The 18,037-nt window shown below is 44.4% G+C and overlaps 1 protein-coding gene and 1 long non-coding RNA gene across 2 annotated transcripts in view; one reads left to right on the forward strand and one right to left on the reverse strand.

Annotated features, from left to right (window-relative positions):
• Nucleotides 1–1,198, reverse strand: part of Itprid1 (ITPR interacting domain containing 1) — a 136,616-nt gene extending 135,418 nt beyond the window's left edge. Inside the window, exon 1 of the mRNA XM_048440129.3 lies at nt 1,007–1,198. The gene's annotated coding sequence lies outside the window, so the exon portion shown is untranslated. The remainder of the gene's footprint in view (nt 1–1,006) is intronic.
• Nucleotides 1,199–1,297: 99 nt separating this feature from the next.
• On the forward strand, nt 1,298–14,289 carry LOC146894356 (uncharacterized). The gene is made up of 3 exons (XR_015738007.1): nt 1,298–1,429; nt 1,992–2,044; nt 13,631–14,289. It is a non-coding gene; the product is annotated as an uncharacterized LOC146894356 (long non-coding RNA).
• The last annotated feature ends 3,748 nt before the right edge of the window (nt 14,290–18,037 follow it).

Raw genomic sequence — 18,037 nt, forward strand, 5'->3', positions numbered from 1 at the left:
TGTTCCTTATGTAAGAAGTAGATGAGACTGGCTCACGGCGAGCTTGTAAGACAGCAGAATATAGGTTAAGCTAAGTGACTAGGTTAGATTCTTGCCTAGCCCCGAGCCATACACACTGTCCTCCGGGCATTTTCATTTCGCCGCATCTTGTATGTTCAAGCTCACACATGCTTCATTTTAGTGACTGCATCGTAGTCCTCTGCATCGCCTCTAGTTTTTACTGATGCTCGAGAAGCAGAGCATTGCCTTCACTGCGTTTATAACATTATGATTTTTTTAAATTATTGAGAAACAATAAAATGGAATAAAAGTTATCTCCAAATGGTTCTCTATAAAACCAAATCAAAACAAAACAAAAATTTGTCTCCAAATTCTACACTCCACATTTTTGACTGTTCCTCTGTAATACACACATACACACACACACACACACATACACACACACACAAATATACACAAGTATGTTCTACTTCTTTGTTGGAACATTCAATTTCATTAATGTTTAACAGGTGTTTAATTAATTAGCAATCCATATTAGTTAAAGAGGAATCAAAATATTATTCTAAAAATTGTTCTAGAATGGCATGTTCACACCAAACATCACCAGTTGGAACTTAGAAATTGAGCTTTTTGTTGTGTGTGTGTGTGTGTGTATGTATGTGTAGTGTATGTGTGTGTACCTGAGTCTGTCCGTTTGTCTGTCTTATCTTTTGCTCCCCTCACACTCGTTCCGTTTCTTCTTCTCTTTCCCTAGAATCACCTAGCACTCACCTGTGACTCTAATTAGTGTTTCCCCCAGTGAACTCTTCAACACCTTCAGCACCCACAACATTGATATACTCTCTGTTTCTAGCAACCCCGGTTTGGTCGATTTCACCTACATTCCATGTGAACCTGTTATTCAGGTTACAGTCCCAAGAGTCCCCACAATAGATAGAGGGCAATAAGTAGTCCAAGAACCTGCCAGGCACTGTGACTCACACACAAAGTTGGCAAACACTCTTACCTTCCCAGCTGGAGTGGAGTTCTGGGGACAAGCAGTGTTTTTCCAAAGCCAGGGCTCAGCAGGGCCCCCTCTACAGCTGTTCACCAGTCCCCCAGCTATTCACCTCCCAACTGCTCACTAAGACCCCTTCAGGGTCCCCAGCCCCATCCACCTTCCCCAAGCTCCACTCCTAAACTGTCTGAAAGTCACAGTCAGGGCAGTGTCTGGAGGAAGCAGTCCAGCATTTGACTAATCCTGCAGGATATTTGCATACTCCACGCCCATTTATTCTAAGGAAAAACTCGTTTTCCTGAGCCAACAGGGACACTCAGAAGAGGGGACCTGAACAGCATAGCCCCGTCAGAAATGAATCTGACAGGAGGAGGTTTTTGGCATTTCTGTTCCCTGAAGGTGTCCTGACCTCTACTTCATGCTGGACCCAAGGTTGGCAAAGGGGACTATGAAGATGAGCGAAGGAGTCTGAGGACTGGGGCATCAGAAATTTATATTAGCTATTCGATCTCACTGAGAAAGGTTGAGGGCCAGATCCACAGAGGATGAGTTAATCTGGTGTGTGTGTGTGTGTGTGTGTGTGTGTGTGTGTGTGTGTGTATGTGGGGGGTGGGGGGCAGGGTTCTGTAGGATGATGTCCTCTATGACTCTTAAATCATTAGTGCGCTTCTAAGGAGCTGAATTGGGAGAGTTAAACTTTGCTTCAACTGCTTGGAGAATGTGAAGGCAAAGAGCACCATCGACGATACCAGAATAGGATGCTGCCATTGGGGCAACCCTTATGGGGAAAAAAAAAGAACCCTATATAAATGGATAACCCTATATAAATGTATAAAAGGTGGAGAGGTGAAGGCGGAGAAGAAGGGGATATTGTCTAGAGGGTTAACTTACAACTCAGAAATCCCACATAAAAATCTGGGTAGATTAATGGTTCCACACATTATTTACTTATGTGTGGCTATGTGTCTGTGTATTTGTGTGCTAATGTGTGCAGGTGCCCCTGGGGACCAGAAGAGAGTGATGAATCTGCTGGAGCTGGAGCGACAGGTAATTGTGAGCCACAAAATGTGGGTGCTAGGAACTGAACTTGTGTCCTTGGGAAGGGTAGCAAGCTCTCTTAACCACTGAGCCACGTCCCCATCCCATTAGTATCTGAACTTAGTAATGTTACGTGTAGTTATGAAGAAAAGTTTCTAAGGGAATAGTTTTGTGTTTTGCTTATTCTTTGTGCTCCGATGGATGAATGGTTTGGTTGATCAAATAACCTAGCCGGGATGACATCTCTGCTTAGCAAGTGTCAAAAAAATATTAGAATACTAGTGCCCATTAAACACCCAAACCATCCTTGGCATATATGAGTATTCTTTTGCTAGTTCAGAAGGGTCTTCAAGACTTTTCAGTTGCTGACCTATCATCTACAGCAACACCATCCTGGAAAGGGCCAAGGTATTTACCAACAAGTCTTCTGGGGAGGACTCAAGCGTGGGGTTCTCCTCTGAAAACTTCCCATGGCCGGCTGGAGAGATGGCTCGGTGGTCAAGAGCACTCACCACTATTCCCGAGGAGTAGGTCTAGCTCCCAGCACCCACAGGGCATCATCCAGTTCATAACTCCTGTTCCAGGGCATCTAGCACTTCCTCCAGCTTCATGGGAACTAGGCACACAGGCAGCACTTAATACAGTGCATGCAGGCAAAACACACACATAAAATACAGCAAATAAAACTTTTTCTTAATTCACATGCGTTTGGAATACTTTCCCACGTTCTGGTGCAGGGAAGCCTCCTGACAGATTGAGTTTGTCCAGTGTGATATCTGCTGCACTGCTGGAATCTGCAAACAAATATCAGAATAAACCCCGTTCCTCCACGTGACCTAGCAAACATATGGTCTTGTGGTTGAAACTTGGCAAGTTAATTGTTATAAGAACCCTGAAAGGAAGGTGGAATGAATCGGTAATTTTATCCCTAGGTCAGACCTCTGCCCTTGATATTTCCCGGTTCCCACAGACGGGCAAAGACTTGAAAATGAAGCACATGCTCCCGTTGACATTTTCTTCCCGGTGCCATGGCAGTGAGGACCGCAGTGTGTGCCCAATGGGTGGCCTTGACGCCTCAGGCAGCACTGCCCCCTTTGTTTGTTTTTGTTTGTAAGGACTTTCTTGGGTACCCGAGGCAGGAGAGCTGTTTTGTTTTGTTTTCTCACCTGTGTTGGACATGTGAGAATCTAAGGCTCAAAAAGACAGTACGCTTTGCCAAAAAGCCACATGGCAGCAGGTATGACTTCTCCTCCTGTCTCTGAGCCTGGCTGTCCTTTGGACAAGGTTATAGACCCTTGAGAATAATTCCTCAGAAGAGCTGCCTGTGGTCAGTTTGCTATAACTTGGGATGGCTCCTTCGATACTTCCTATGTGTCCATCTTCTTAGCCTCTGCCAGTGGTCAAGTCATGATCTTAAAATTAGTTTGTTTCGGGCGACCTTGACCATGACCTTTCTTGCCCTGTAAAGAAAACTTGATTCTTATAGCTCCTGTCTCCTTTCTTTCTTTAGACTCACTTGATTTTTCCTGCTAGCCACATGACGTTTCATTTCCCTTTCAGGTGGTCCATCTGTCCTCAGTCTGACTGGTAATATTTTTTCTTGAATTGTTCCTATAAATATTATTGACTTCTGCTGGAGAGTAATGTGTGCTTTTTAGTCTCAGCACTTGGGAGGCAGAGGCAGACTGAAAATCTGTGAGTTCAAGGCCAGTGTGATCTACAGAATGAACCCCAGTTCAATCAAGTATATATAGTGAGACCCTGTTTAAAGGAAAATGAAAGATTTCAGCTTATTAAACAAATGGTATCATGCTCATTATCTGAGCTTTCCAGCTACCTGCCAGAGAGGTGAGTTGCTTGGTAATAGAGGCTTAGAGTCAATTAGCCCAAAGAACACGAGCAGGATACAGAAGCAGTCATTCCATTTCATACCCGTAAAAGTGCAGCTAGATCCTAACTGTTGTTAGCTAGTACTTGTTTAACATCCTTGGATCAACGGGCTCAGGAGTCTGAAAGAACCTTCTCAGATACAACATGGAACAGACAAGGCACATAAGAATCTGAACACTGATTACAAGAAAACCAAGAGTTTGCCTGAGAGTGCAGGTTGTCACATCGAAAGATTAGAATGAGTCCTGAGCATCGTGAGGTCCATCTTGGTAGGTGAAGTAGGGTGCCGTGGGTACTCAGAGATGTCCTAACAAGGAAATTTTGTTTTTTTTTGTCTTAGAGAACATAACTGATGTGGGCAGAATTGCATAGGTCAAAATCTTAACCTATCATGATTGTCATTTGATGAATAACTATTGAAGACAAAAAGCAAAGAGTGGAAAGGAAGCCTGGAGGAGACAGTGGCAGGCAATGGAAGGAAGGGCCAGAAACCAAGACTTCACGGGGCACCAGGCCCAGCCCCAACTGTCTCTGACACCAGACATACACGCTGTACTTTCCAGAGATCCTGTAGTAATCAAATTCCCCCAGCTCATCTGTTCTGTCTGGCCTCATGAATTTGCATGTACTCTTTCACCAGTCTTCCTGTTTGACAAGTTTCAGGTTAGCCCATATATTTGAAAGTTTTCTGTCATTATAAGAAAATGCCTAAGTGAGCAATTTGCTAAAAGGAAAGTTATTTAGTCAGTAATTTTAGAGATCAAAATTTCAAGTAGTGTGGTGTTGTATCTAATGGGGCCTCTCCTGCCTAGATTACCTTGTGTTGTATGGGATCAAAGGTTGGGAGCATGGGAGAGGCGATTCCAGATAGGAAGCCAGGGATATATAAAATGACTGGGCTTGTTGCCTTGTTCAATCTTTTGTTGAGAACCAACTCAGAAGCCTCAGAAGAGCTAACTTAATCTCTTCCAAAGGTAGTGTTCCCCGTGACCTGAAGATCTTCTGCTAGGCTCCACCTCTTAAAGGTTCCACAACCTCTTAATATGATCACAGGGTCACCAAGGTCTCAATGTTTGCAGGGTTGAGCTTCCAATATCTTTTATAGCTCTCACCTTGATCCCTTGCTCACCTGTTTTAGATCTTCAGCAGCATTTTGATTTAAAGAACATATCAGTCATATTACTGAGATAATCCTGTTTTATCGGCAAGGCACAGGGGCCCATGGTGAGGGATCATCAGAGTAAGAACCAGATTCAAACCCGCTTAATCGAGTATAGAGTTTAACATTTTAACTTCTACTCTGTTTCTCTCAAGATAATGCTAATGTATCCTACTTCATCTCATTATTGTGCCTTACATATATCCCATAATATCATTTACCACACCTAAAGGGATGGAGGAAGCCTCGAGGGAATGTCAATTGCAGATGAAGTCCTAACTGAATGTACCCTGTTCAACATGGGTGTGGTTATGGTGTGATCAATGTCTCAGAGCCATGGGAATTTGGCAAAACTTTCCTTCTGCTGAAAGTGTGAGCAAGTTGAGTATTTCTGAATAACTGACCAGTGTGTGCAAGAACTGTTAACCCCAGCTTCCTCCTCTCAGTGTTTACAGCCTGAGACCACACCCCTATAGATACCTCCTACCAAGACTGGCTTACTCCTCCTCCTGTGCCATATATAACAAACCTGATGAGATTCCAGGTTGTGGCCGCAGTTCATGTCACTGCATCAGAATGGTCATGGCCCCCTGATCCCAAATTTACTGTATGTGTGTTGTATTTCTGTCTTTTCTTCATTCCCTCACTGCTCCCAGCGAGGTTTACAGGATCCAGCTACACTGGAAGCAACACGCTAGTCAATAGGAAATACTTGCTTCTGTGATTTTCTTATTGGTGAAAATTAAAGACCCTTGTTGTGGATCTCCCCCTCTGGTTTCATCAGTTACTGGATGAAGGTTCCATGATTAGAGTTGGGGTATTCAAAGAGAGGGAGGAGGGGATATATGAGCAAGGGAGGTCAAGTTCATGATGGAGAATCTACAGAGACAGCTGAACCAAGTTCGTGGAAAATCATGAACTCTAGACTGACAGCTGCGGAGCCTCCATGGGACATGTAGTCCTCTACATGTGGGAGACAGTGGTAAAGCCTGTATTACCTCAGGGACCCCTGGTAGTAGGACTAGAATATATCCCTGGTACATGAGCCAGCTTGTTGGAGCCCATTCCCTACGGCTGAATGCCATGTTCAGCCTTAATGCAGTGGGGAGGGCCTTGGTCCTGGCCCAACTTACTGTGCCACACTCTGCTGACTCCTCATGGGAGCCTTTACTTGTGGGAGGATTGGGTGGGGGAGTGGACTGGAGAGGAGGAAAGGACAGCAGAAGGAGGGGTGGGAGGGAAAACGGTGGCTGGAATGTCAAATAAAGAAATAAAATGAAATAATTAAAGGCTCCGAACATAAAAGCCAATGACTTTTCTTTATTTGCCAATATAATTATAAACTGCAGGAAATGCCCCCTCTTCTGTCAGACCCAATTAATAATGTGACCATTGTTTTAAATCCAAACCCAAACCCTTCTGCTGCATTATCCTTGGTTTCTGCCTTCTTCATCTTCATCATAACCAAGTCCTCTCACCTCTTCCTCCTAAGTCCTCCCAAATGTTTTTTTCTATCCACATGACTTAGGCTACCTGTTCAAGTCTGGACATTTCAAAGCTGTACTTTGCTGGTCCTCTTGCTCTCTGGGAACCTCCCACTCTCATCCATTCCAATATCGAATAGTGATCTGACATGTCATGTGCCATTTTCAAGTACACGAAAGGGCTGTCTCTCCCACACACCACAGCCAGGAGGATCCTGATTCCTCTTTGGAAGGTGCACTTTATCTGATTCCCTGCCTTTATGGTTCTACACATCATTTAAGAACCAGGACATTCAGCTGACTGTTTGTTCTTTCCAAGACAGAAGGAGATTTAGCAGACTCCAGTACTACACTTGCCCACAATTTCAGTTTGAGCACAATTTTTCACAACTGATCCTCATGAACTTTTGTAAGAATGCCTGAGAAATACCCCTATAGGTGGGATTCAGAATTATAGTCAGCTGGTGAAACTCATAGGATCAATGAGTATACTTTGCTTTGTGCAAAGTCGTGCTTATAGTTGGGAATCTGTGGTGTTGTGAATGTACATAACACCCTGGAACCTTGTTCTTCTTTTAATTCAAAGAGACTGTTTGGAGATCTTGGGAAGTCTCAAAGACTGAATGTCACACGATTGCCAACAGGCCGACTACTGTAGACTGATTTACACTCTATCTGGTGGTGGGCTAGGGTGGATGTAGTGACTTCAACCTTTTATCTGTGTTTCTACTTAGTTCCTAAGAGTCCCTTGTATTTTCTAAATCAATTCTTTCTTGGTTTTCACAGGTACAAATATGCCCTAATCTGCCACCCATATGCTGCTCTATTCTACAGAAACCTTCACTGAACAGAGCTCTTTCATTTTGATTTTCTCAGAATCAGTTTTCATTATATGGCTTATGCTCTGAGTTTTTTTATATTAAAAAATGTTTCCTCACCCTAATGATTTTTAAAAACTTTGTATTCTACCTTATGTCTCATGGTTTTACCTTTATACCTAGTCCCTGCACACCTCCGGGGTTATTCTTGTATATATGGCATAAAATCCAGACCCACACTTACCTTTTGTGTATCCTAAAAGCCAGCTTTCTGAATACAGTCCACCAAATGAACTAGCACTACAACTGCTCCCTTTATTTATGTGTTTGATTCCATTTCTCTAAAATCAGAGACCCTTTCTGCTTTAACTGAGTTGTATTTGCTCACCTGTCTGAGCCACCAGCTCACTGCTTTTAGTTATTGAAGTCTGCAGGTAAATCTTTTTAATCGGATGGCAAGCCGTCTCCTTTGTCCTCAGATTTGCTGTCTTAGCTATTTTTTGTTGCTGTGGTAAAACACCATGACCACAGCAATTTGCAGAAGGAAGGGCTTATTCATATTACAGTTGCAGAGAGGTAAGAGTTCATCACGCCACGGATTCCTGAGAGCAAAGAGCAGGCATGGCAGGAGAAGCAGTTGAGAGCTCGCATCTTGAACTGCAAGCAAGAATCACAAAAGGGGTGAACTGGGGATGAGGCAAAGCTTTGAAACTTCCAAGTTCACCCCTAGTGATGTATTTCCTCCTGCATGACCACACCTCTTAAACCTACCCAAATAGCATCACCACCTGGGGACTAATTAACTATTCAAATACTGGAACCTATGGGAACCTTTCTCATTCGAAACAGCACATTTGCCTTAAATGCTACTGTGGGTCTGAAGTCTAAGATGGCTTTGCTGTTCTTTGATGTTCTCTAGCATAGTTCAGAGTTCCTCTGGTAAATATCTTGTGCTGCTAGCCTTAACTTTCAGAGGAAAGGGTAAATAGTAATCTTCCCTGAGGAATATGGGGAACAAAGATATACATGTAAACCCCCTTTCCCTCCCAAGTGCCTAGTTTTTGCTTGTGGTCATTTGATTGTTCAGGTGTGTTGTGTGTTTTATAAAATTGGCAGGGTCTGTCTTTGCCTTTCGTTAGGAGAACTTCTAGGATGGGGTTCTGGAAAAGAAGACATGTTAGTCAGATTTTGAGCACTGTTTCAGCTAATAGCTTTCAGGGCTCCAGGCCATGATCAGGTGTATTAGGGTGGGTACCTTGTATTAGTAGAGGGACACATTGAAGTCTTAGGGTGGGTGCCATGTCTTAATGGAGGAAAACGTGGCAGGACAGAACAACATTCTAATTCTCATGGCAAAGAATTAGAGAGGAAGGAAAGACTATGATCCCACAGTTTCCTGTAAGGTCATTACCCAAGTGGCCTGAAAAGACTGTTCCCTGTTCATACACCTAAGATTCCACTCTCCGCTATTAACAATTCCTTGAGGACTGAGCCACCAAAACACTGACCTTTGAGAGACATTAAAGATCTTAACTACAACAAGACCCAAAGGCCATATTAGTTTTATATCTTGTATATTGTTTTTATGAAGGTTAACTATAACTATAAATCAGGTTAGTTCACACTTGTAATCTCAACACTTGGGATCCTGAGGTAGGGTTCCTATGAGTATAAGGTTACCTAAGGCATATAGTGAGTTCCAGGTCACCATGGGCTATAGAGTGGGATCCTATCTCAACAAAACAAAAAATAAAAGGAAAAATGAATTAAAACTAATTGCTATATAAAATCATTTGGAGACTAAAATGTTAAAAAGCAAGTAGACATTATTAGCATTATGTGGCCATGACATTCACTGATAATCTTTAATTTTCTAACAGAGTTTGTGTTTGATACAAATTAAGTCTCTTACACTAGCATCTCCATGCTGAGTGAAGAATCACAAAATATATTCCATGTGGACTTTTACTTCATAGACAACACAAAATAGTTTCAGTATGTTCTGGTTCGAGATTCCTTAACCACCTGGCACAGAGAAAGTGACTGCAAAGTCTCAGAAAAAAAAGTTTTTAAAAGTTTTTTTATTGATTTTTATTGAGCTCTACATTTTTCTCTGCTCCCCTCCCTGCCTCTCCCCTCCCCTCGTCAACCCTCCCCCAAGGTCCCCATGCTTCCAATTTACTCAGAAGATCTTGTCTTTTTCTACCTTCCATGTAGATTATATCTATGTAAGTCTCTCTTAGTGTCTGCATTGTTGTCTAAATCCTCTGGGATTGTGGTTTGTAGACTGGTTTGCTTTATGTTAAAAACCACCTATGAGTGAGGACGTGTGATAATTGTCTGGGTTACCTCACTCAAAATAATGTTTTCTAGCTCCATCCATTTATAAGTGCGCCAACGGCTCTTGCATGATTTTGTGGGCAGATTTGATGACTCCGAGTGTCAGTCTCATGGAGTTACAAGGCAGTGTTCACTCAAGTTGATACTGAGGTTGAGGCCCAGCTAGCACTCTGAGGTATGGCCATAAGAGCACTGGCAAGAAGCCAGAAGTTGACAGTCAGTGGGGCCACCAGGAACCTCGTTCTTTGATAGCTCTATGGATTTAAAGACAGGGAAGCCATTTAGTAGCTGTGTGGAATTGGCCGCCTAATATTTTCCTCCTCAGTTTCCTTATCAGCCAGTCAGGATAATCATGCCATGCTAGCTCATGGAGTAGTCACCATGCAAATATCAATGGCTGCTTGCTTTGTTGTGAGTCGGTATGTATGAATTACATGGATACCGGAGCATCTGTCTCAGAAGGATATTCCTCTGGAAAGGAAAGTATAGTGTAGAACAGCCCAGGAAATCTCAGGAAATCATTGAATCCTAATTGTGTTCATAATTGGACCTGGCATTTTGTTTTTCAATTGCTAATAACATCTGACCAGTGGACCCATGTTTATTTGCTAACTTCTTCTTCAGGGCTTACAAAGGTGTTGTAGCCATTACAACCTCTACCCTTTGTGGCCCAAACCTAGGCAAAGGTAATTCTACTAACCAAGTAGAGAATTGGGTTAATAACCTCAGTTATAATCTAATTTACTTCTGATACAGCCAAATAGCCAAGTAGCTTAGGCCACTGGCCAAGCATGGCAGTGAAGAAAAAGCACAGGCAGAAGAGCTTGAATGTAAGACTCTATTACAGGCAGGTAGGGACCAGCTTGATCCAGTGCTAACACAGTTTCCATGTGAGAACGATAACAAAATAAGCCCGAACATTGGCCACATTCAGTAGAACTTCTACCTGGGTCTTTGGTCATCCCAGGATCTCTCTGGGGAAAGGGAGTAGAACCGCCCTAAGGCAACAGCCCTTTCCAGCTCCTTTTGCTCATTTACACCAAACCGGATGCATCCTCCACCTTTGCAGCCGGTTAGTGGCATCATATAAACTGCATTTACAACTTGAGGATCACAGACCACAGTGAAAACACCCTCCTGGAGCTGCTGACGGAGAGGAAGTGACAGGAAGCACTTCCTTCCCAGACACCGCAGAATTTCTTTCTCCATCTTACGGTCTACCAACCTTGCTTGCCTTGTGTACACCTGAAAGTAACAGCAGACGCAATGCTGGCAGAGCAAAGGCTTTCTGACTCTCCGCTCTAGGACCCGTAATCTGTAATGTCTCTCCCGCCCCACTCCTCGTTTTTCTCCCATAATGACAGCCACAGACACGATTCTCACAGCTTTCGAAACACTCTTTCTAAGGCCATGTGAGTGATGCCTGGGAAGGCAGGGGCTGAATCTGGGTCCTTGCGGTTTCAAAGCGAACAAATTTTCATGACGTCATCTTACCAGCTTTACATGTGCCGCCCCGCACAGACTCACAACACGCCCAAAGCTTCCGTCCCTCTCGCTCCCTACAAACCAGACCAAAATGACCAGAACTTTTCAAACAAAAATTGAGGGAAAAAATAATAGCTCTCGGTTGGACATGGTAGCAAATGCCTGTATTCTCAAAGCCATCTTGCCTCTGGGTTTGAACATAGCAAAGGAAATGTCGCCCAGGCCTTTGGTCCAGACCACAGGCAGTTCTGCCATGCAAAACCTGGGAATGAGACAGAAGCTGGAGCTGGAGCTTCTGGAGACCTCTCCCGTGTTCAAGACACTGGTTTTTCCACTTAAAGTCAAGACTGGCCGGTAGCTGATATGACTTTGCTACAAACAGCCCAAACAAGAGGGTTGTCAGAGTTAGTGCCCACATGTGACACATCCACGGAGTTTCCTGTGTTGGCTGGGCAGAGTGGAGTGTGTACAGAACAGCTGGCAAGCCAGTTGTGAAGGGCCGCATCCACATGCTCCATTAAAAGATGGCGCTGACATCCGGTTTCACCACCAGGTGAACACACATGTGTTCGGTAATTTTCCACTGCTGTCCCCGCCTACTCCCGAGGCTTCACCTGGGCTAAGGGGCAGCGGGCCAATCCAAGGGTGACACGTCTGAAGCAAGGACTGTTTCCTATATAAAGGAGGGGTTCCCTCATTTAGGGGTCCCTGGCCATGTTAGCTGATGCTCTCTCTCTCAGGACGCATTAAAAGCTTTTCTGCAGAAGAATCCTAGTGTCCCGCGTGGTTCTTGCTGGCGAGACGATAGCGTGGGACTTTTGGTGCTGATACCCGGGAAATCCTGACCATCACTCACACCAACGGGGATCTCTTGAATTCACCTTGGATTCAGAACTGCAGGTCTGCATGTTCAGAGAGGTATGATTATTCCTGGACTCAGGATGGCATATCAGAAACTGGATGCAGTGAGAGGTTAGGCGCAAGCGCAAGAAAAGGAAATAAGTAAAAATGACCCATCGGTGATTCTAAAAATGGGGGAGAAGACTGATCTACAAGGTCAAAAGCTTCATGTTATGTTGTTCGTGTTGTCTTTTGTGTACCGGACAGGAGAAAGATATTTAAATTTAGAAACTGCTAAGGATATGATGTTTTGGAAAAGAGGTTCTGTTTTCATCTCCACAGAAAATGAGAACCTAAAGGTGTACTTGGGATTTATGTGGTTTGAATCACCGAGACCTCCTGAAATGCAACGTCCCAATTCAGCAGGAAATAGCCAGAGAGACTGACGACGCCCAAATTCCCTGAAAGATTAAATGAGGTCCTTTCAATGGTTGCAGAGCAGCAAGCCTGCTTCTCTGAGTTTCGCTTTGCTCCATGCACCGGTTTGGGCTCAGAATGGGTGCAGCTGGGGCTGGAGGGCTGCTGAAGTGGAGCTTTGCTAGGTGGCTATGATAAGGTAACAAAGGCGGATCAATTGCCTGGGGCAATGGGTGAAACAAACAATGCTAAACCTAGAGATTTTCCATCTGAATAGGGGTGCTGGAGAGATGGCTCAGAGGTTAAGAGCACTGCCTGCTCTTCCAGAGGTCCTGAGTTCAGTCCCCAGCAACCACGTGGCAGCTCACAACTGTTTGTTTTTTTAAAAAAAAAAAACCTCAAGTCCTCCTGAAAGATTACTGTATATACGCTTGGCTTATCTAATGTTTCAGGATCCGCAGGGAGGTGGATGGGAAAAGCCCTTGAATTTTAAGGTGATTGGGTCATTGGCTAAATCTGTGAGAATTTACAGCCGCTTTTACTGTGGCACAGGTGTTGAGAGTTTGCTAATAAGGAAGCGGCCCTGTGCGCCGCCTCTCCCATCAGCCCCTTGAGCTGCAGCGGATGTCGGCTCCCACCACACTCCCCCACCAACACAGCCGCGGAAAACTAGGCTAGCCCTGCAGGGAAGGCAGAGGCGCCTGGGGGTGGAGCCGCCACTTCCTGGCCCGGGACACGCGGAGCCGCGCAGCGAGCAGGCCCAGGGCCATGCGCAGCCCTCGGATGGCAGGGCGGGCTCTGGAGCCCGAATCTCAATGGAGGCTGGCAAGCCGCGTCCCTAAAGGGACAATGTCCAACGAGGTTTACGCCTGCAGAGTGCGGCCTAGAGAAAAAAAGCCCATAGTTTCCAACACGCCTCTGGTAGATTAAGCAATAGTCTAGTTATCTTCTAGGTAATTGGACTGGAGGACTTACCAGTTCTTGTTAAAATCGTAAAAAGGGGGGGAATAATAAAGGAATTGCCCCCGATGCCAAGAATGGCTATTGCCATGGCTCTGTTCACTATAAATTTTTTAAATGGAAAGATGTGCTTTCTAATGAATGGAAAGGCCTGGATCCCATTCTATTGAGATCCAGGGGAGCTGTTTGTGTCTTCCCACAGGATCAAGAAAGCCCATTCTGGGTGCCAGAGAGACTGACCCGAACGGTGAAGAGTGACCCACAACACGCGGACTCGCCTGAGGATTTGGCTGCTGTTCCTCCTGCCATTTTGCGGATGGATGACAGCGGTTGTGATGAAGCACCGATGGGGGATACTCTCAGCCTTCCCGAAGCCGACACCAGTCAGCCATAGAGTGGCGGTGTTTCCTCGGTTTCTTACAACCAATAAGACTCTGGGGCTCCCCTACCTTCCTAGAGATGATTTACAAGCTTGGCCGTAGGATTCCAGTCCTGGATCGTGTCCTTCATCCCCTACTTCAAAGAATGGGTGGGGGTGGAAATGTTTTGGAGCAGCCCTATGCTGTGGAATAGTGTTTCTCCTCTGGATGGTCTGCTGACTCAAATTCCAAAGTCATAGGGACAAAGTGGTTATTGCACCAGCGCTGGCTGCCCTGGAACAGGGAGCCTCTACTTATGTGTGGTTTTCTATGTTGAAGCAGTAAGGTTTATGTCAACCAGCTCCTGCACCCCTAGGACAGTGGTCCATGGCACAGGGTGGAGTGTTTGGCTTAGCTAGCCCTGAAGGTTGTCGAGCTAAAGAGCATCACACAGAGAATGGCCCTCTCTGAGAGAAATGTCACCCTGCATAAGGGTTTCCTGCCACATATTCCCTTTCCCAGAAAAATGGCAGAGGGCAGGCCAAATAAGTTCCAGGTGTCATGAACCTAGGGGCAGATTCTGTGTAAGCCCATGTTAATGTTTCCACTTTGGGAAGTGCGACCTCTATCTTTACCTTCTGAGGGAGTTGCCTTTCTGCAAAGAAGTAAAAAAAGGGGGGAGATGTGAAGGGCCACATCCACATGCTCCATTACAAGATGGCGCTGGCATCCGGTTTCACCGCCAGGTGAACGCACATGTGCTTGGTAATTTTCCACTGCTGTCCCCGCTTACTCCCGAGGCTTCACCTGGGCTAAGGGGCAGCGGGCCAATCCAAGGGTGACACGTCTGAAGCAAGGACTGTTTCCTATATAAAGGAGGGGTTCCCTCATTTAGGGGTCCCTGGCCATGTTAGCTGATGCTCTCTCTCTCTCTCAGGACGCATTAAAAGCTTTTCTGCAGTAGAATCCTAGTGTCCCGCGTGGTTCTTGCTGGTGAGATGATAGCGTGGGACAGCCAGTGAGTACAAATGGACCTGTAGTGTTTCTGGTTCACTAGGCTCTCTTCAGGAGACATTCTGAATGTCTAATGTCCCAGTTCTCTCAGGCTTACAAAGTGTTTTACCTTGCCTACAAAAATCATTAGATCTGAAGGGTGAGGCACCACTTGGTGATACAAGACATTTTAACAATAACAACAAAAAAAAAGTCTAGCCTTAAACTTCACAGATAACCTCCCTTAAGTTGTCAATGTGAGATTCTCTTCAACACCCAGCTGCTTCTGAGACTGAAGCTGCAGTGCACTTGTAAACGAGGTCTCCTGACGCAGGCCTGTGAGCTATGAAGTGAATGACTCCTGAACCCTCCTCAGGTGTGAGAATCGTTCTCGCAGCTCAGAGCTCGGGGATAAGTGTATAGGCTACGTGTGTTTTATCACAGAGGCTGAGAGTCAGGAGTAGACACACGGAGGACATGCTTATCACAAGTATGTGAGGGGAGACAGGCTTCTACTCCCTCATCAGCACCTCCTCAGCCATCCAGAAACTCTCTGAACCCTGTCACTTAGGGACTTTGTGGAGGCCTGGTTACATTTGCCTGAGAAACTGGAGCAATGACCACTGGTGGTTGACTCAGGCTCAGCCTGTTTTCCTCTGCAGAGCTGAGCAGGGACAGACTGAGGAACGCTTGGGCCTGCTTATCATGGAGCTGGTTTCCATGGAGAGTCGGGCAGACATGTTCTCAGGAGTCACCACATCAGCAGAAACTCAGGTGTGGCTGGAAGAGGCTTATTAGGGGCAGCAGACTACCCTTGATGCACGCAGTCCTTGCAAAACTCGAAGTACTTTAGAAGCTCTGTCGGGGAATGGAGACTAAGACCAATCAAATACTCTTTATATCACAATAGTCATAATTATAATAATGTGGAAAATAAGACATTACTTTTTTGGTTTGGGCCTCCAGTTCCTATGTAACAAATGTACATGAAGCATGTGTGTGTGTGTGTGTGTGTGTGTGTGTGCACTTACACATGCTCAAAGGACTGCTGAATTGGCCAAACAACTCTTTTAACATTAGAGTTTCTTTCTTTTTGATCTAACTTTGTTTCTTCTTTTGTCAAATGGATTGAACATTCAAGTAATTTCTTCAGTAATGGTGCATAGTTTATGGTTGTATGCTATCTTCTGTTTACCGGAAAATATATTTCTGTTGCTTTCTTACAGTTAACTCAGCTTAAAACAGTTAGTTCTGAAACCTCATTGAAAGAGGAAGAACATTAAATTTCTTTCTGCTGGCATTTAGGGTACTAAGGAAGAAACTGAGCTAAATTGATGCTTGTTTCTTTTTGTAGAAATCCTGTTTTCCTTATTTGGTGCAAAAGTGATTTTTATCTTTATCGGACTTGTTTGTTTTAGTCTCAATATCTTCTTCAAGCTTTCATGGAGTATGCAGAGTGTGTTCTTGATGAAGAGTCTTGATTTTAGTTGCTTTTCTGTTTTCCCCCAAGTATTCGCATAAAAGCAAAAAGTATAACAAGAGCTTGTCTTGGGATTTTTGTTTTGTTTTGTTTTTATGAGACAGGGTTTCTCTGCAGCTTTGGAGCTTGTCCTGAAATTTGCTCTGTAGACCAGGCTGACCTTGAACTCACAGAGATCTACCTGTCTCTGCTTCCCGAGTGCTGGGATTAAAGATAGTTTTATCACCTTTATTTTCCTTGCTTTTCTCTTCTTTTACGCTCTCGATGCTCTCTGGAAAATATCTACCCTCCCCTACTTTGGGTACTATTATTTATTTACAATCAATTTTCAAGAAGAGACTGTCTTGCAGATGTCTGGATCTTTTGGCTCCTTCAGTCTTCCCATCCACTCTTCCACGTGTACTCTGAGTCCTAAGGGTAGAGGTTGTTTTGTAAATGTATGAGTTGGGGGTGGGTACCCCATGGCTAGCTGGTCTCTGACTTGTGGCCAGTTATGAACTCTGTAACAATCTCTGTTTGCTGGAAAGAGAAGCTTCCTGGATGAGGTGGGATCTCCCCTCACCTGTGCGTATGAAGATAAGTACTTAGAACACGGTTGGAGATGACACTGGTTTGGAAAGGCAACAATGACAGGTTTTGTTCTAAGGCTCATGGCCTTACCTGCCGTGAGTAGTTGGCTAAATTAACAGTAGCAGGCCTGAATTTCTTTCTACTGAGCAGGTTTTATGTCCAATTAAGTGGCTGTTGGCTACTTTTAGGATATAAGTGTGGCTACTGAACCTTTGGAGTTATCTTGTCAAGCAAGTCACTCTAAGGCATCCCAGCTGGAAAGGACTATTGATTACTTTTCTTCCTTGGCAGCTTACACAGCATCTTCCTGTATTATGAGAGTTAATCCTCTGGGAGGAGGCTTCTGGATCAGAACCAGATTGATTGCTTCCAGTCCTGAGTCTAGAGTGAATGACATCTTAAATAACAGAGTCTTTCTTTCTTTTTCTGGAAGGCACCATGGGCAAGGACAATAACCTATATTGTATGAGTGATTTGTTGAACTTCCCTGATAAATGACTTGAAAGGAAGTTCCCCATGTCAGACACTAGGGTTTTTGCTAGTCTGTAATTTGTGGTGATCATTGTCACCCCAAGTTCCAAAACTTCAACATGTATAATTCAATTTTTACATAAATTATTGCCTACAGCTTTTACAAACATTCTGTTGTTATTCATCCCTCACCCTCCTTCTTCCTCTGTGGTACCCTTCCTCCCCACCTGCCCAAGTAAGTCTCCCCTGTGCATTTTTCCCATTTGCCCCTTCACAGTAAATGAGTCCTGCTATTCTCCTCTTTATTTCTCCAATACCCCACCCCTTGCCATGGTCCCTGTTTACTTTCCTAATTTCTTCAGTTACTCCAGGTTACACGCTCACAAATAAGGATTCCAAGCTAACAACTACAGACCACACCAAACATACAGAATCTTTCTGGGTCTGGGGTACTTCATTCAGTATGTTCTCTAGTTCTCTCCATTTACCTGAAATTTCATGATTTTACCTTTCTTTACAGTTAAATAATATTCTACTGTGTATGTGGACCACATTTTCATTACCCATTCATCATTTGAAGCATATTTAGGTTGTTTCCATTCCTGGCTTCTGTAAACAGGACAGAGAACCAGATATTAAACTATGCCCGGCCTCGAGTTCATTTTCTGTATGCTTGTCAATAGTAATACAAACTTTGTTGTGCTGTTCTAAGGATGGAGAAAAATTCCACTCAAGT

The sequence above is a fragment of the Myodes glareolus genome, chromosome 6 (assembly GCF_982192425.1).
Source record: "Myodes glareolus chromosome 6, mMyoGla1.1, whole genome shotgun sequence".
Lineage (NCBI taxonomy): Eukaryota > Metazoa > Chordata > Mammalia > Rodentia > Cricetidae > Myodes > Myodes glareolus.